The sequence below is a fragment of the Microtus ochrogaster genome, linkage group LG5 (genome assembly GCF_000317375.1).
Source record: "Microtus ochrogaster isolate Prairie Vole_2 linkage group LG5, MicOch1.0, whole genome shotgun sequence".
NCBI classification, from domain to species: Eukaryota; Metazoa; Chordata; class Mammalia; order Rodentia; family Cricetidae; genus Microtus; species Microtus ochrogaster.
The window spans coordinates 60,785,954-60,788,573 of record NC_022031.1 but is presented as its reverse complement, the minus strand read 5'-3'; positions in this window follow the sequence as shown (position 1 = coordinate 60,788,573).

Genomic DNA, 2,620 nt, shown 5'->3' with positions numbered 1-2,620 from the left:
CTCCCAGCATCCTGTTCTGTTTTCTCCGCCTACCTAAGGGTTGGCCTATGAAATGGGCCTAGGCAGTTTCTTTATTAATAAGAAATCATTCCCACATCATACCACCGTGCCCGTCTCCGTGATTCACCTCCCAGTGCCGGGGTTACCGTGGGTACCACCGTGCCCGTCTCCATGATTCACCACCCAGTACCGGGGTTACCGTGGGTACCACCGTGCCCGTCTCCATGATTCACCTCCCAGTGCCCTAGAGACACTTTGTGTAGAGACAGGGTTTCACTAAATTCTCCAACCTAGCAGTTCCTGTATTAGAGCCCTTCTGAGTAGCTGTGATTGCAGGCTTGTGCCTGACTAAAACTTTTCTGTAATGAAATCCTGTTTTCTCATTAAAAATAATTTTTATGCAATATATGCTGATCATGGTTTCCCCTCCCTCTTCTTCCAGGTCTTTCCTGCCTCCATGTCCATGGGCCTTATTTCTCTCTCTTTAGAACACAAACAGACAAAAAAGAAACAGCGCATGAAACACACAAAAACAACCCATAACAATACAAAATTGGAAACCGTAATACATAAGCAAAACACCAGTAAGGTTAAAAAAAAACTGTTAACCTCCAAAAATATAATTGTTTTTTATTTAGTTTTTGTATTGCCTGTCTCCTGCTGGTTGCGTGGTTTGTATGCCAAGGGGGTTGCGTTGGAGAAAATATTTTTCCTTTGCAGTGGGTGTCAATTGGAAAGCCGGTTCTTGGTTAAGGATGAGAGTTTCTGTCCATTTCCACTTCTCAGGGCTGGGATCCCATACAGCTTGAACCTGTGCAGGCCTGTCTTAGCCAGAGTTCCTATTGTGGCAATGAAACACCACTACCAAAAAGCAACTTGGGGAGGAAAGGGTTTATTCGGCTTACACTTCATACCACAGCTCATCATCAAAGGAAGTCAGGACAGGATCAAACAAGGCAGAATGTGTATAATCGTAAGGATGGATTCTGTTGATGGAGGATGCAGAGTACATGGAGCCTCTTTCATAGGGATGGGTTCCATTCGCAGAGACGAAACTCAGGATACTGTGGGCATTCAGGTGGAGGCTGGCTCCCAATAGTCCCCGGGCGGCAGTGGCACTTGCCCTTAATCCCAGCACGTGGGAAGCAGAGGCTGGTGGCTCTCTGTGAGTTGGCTGTTTTCGGGACCCTCTGCCACTGCTACCACTGGGGACCTGCAGCGCTTCTGCCGCTGCAGCCGCTGGGGATCCAGCAACATTTTTAGTTAATCCGTTACAGGAGCCATGTAAAGATGGACGGAGACACACATGGTGCGGCAAGTGCACACACAGTCACTAATAAAAAGGACACTGAGCTTGACTTCTGACCATCACGTGTGGACATACATGAATCTGCCCACACAAACATGCACACACACACACACAAAAGATAAGGGAAATTTTAGGCAAAGAAGAGCTAACTTCCCACTGAAGACCCTGTCACTTTCCTGCATTCTTACACTCTTTCCCAGTCATACCTGCCTGCCCCACCCTTCCTGGGGCACAGAGTACTCAAGCAGCTAGTTCCTAGGTCTGGAGCGTCTATGGACAGATCTGCGGACTTCCCCAAAAACCAACAAAGAGACCGAGTCCCATATGTAAAAGCAAGGAGCCTTTATTTTCTTTATTTTTCTTACAAGTTCGCAACTTTGGGCTCTCTGGGTCCAACATATTGGAGTGATCAGAGAGCCCCGAACTCAGTTGGGGTTGGGTTTTTACAGCAGCAAAGTTAGGGGTGAGGGATTTCGAAGGTTCAGAACCCCTGATTGGCTGACATTTGTCTAGGGGTGTCCTGGTGAAAAGCTATGGGTGTGGACTGGCAGGTGATCCTGTCTGCAATGTTTGGAATGTTAGGAATTTCTTCCTTGGTGACAGGGGATGGGTGTGTGCTGGGCTAAGGGGCATCTGTTCCTGGGTGGAGCATGGGTGTTTGTGGTCTTTCTTAGAACCAGGCTTTGCCTTAGGGTAAACCGAGGCTCGGGCCTACCTTCCTGTCTTGGCAGGTGTGTACCAAGCTGCTGGGTCCTAGCTTACATATGATCCTCACCACCCCTTTGGCAACCACGTTCCTGGGACATCCATGCTGGCATTACCTCTGCAAGCTCAAGCAGTCACCTCTTCAGGATACCTGGCCTATCCCCCAGCTGGGGCCTCCATCCTCTGGTTTTCCAAGATGCCCCAATGAAGGGCACACTCATCTTTGTCAATACAGCTAGAACAGGTGTTAAGAATCTAGTTTTTTTTTTTTTTTTTCCCCTAGCAACTTGCCTTTTCTGCTTCCTCATGAAACTAATGCCTGAGGTCGGTCTCCAGGATGGCAGTTAACTGGATGCTTATCCACCCACACCTACCATTGAGCATGAGCCCACCAGCTCTGCTCCTCCCCCACGTCACCTCATGCCCTCAGAAAGCAGCCAGACCATGAACTGATGTCCATATACCAAAGGAGTCTGGGATGTTCTTGTAGAACATTTTCCTTATCCATTCTTAGGTCAAGGGGCATTTAGGTTGTTTCCAGGTTCTGGCTATGACAAACAATGCTGCTATGAACATAGTTGAGCACATGTCCTTGTGGCACAATTG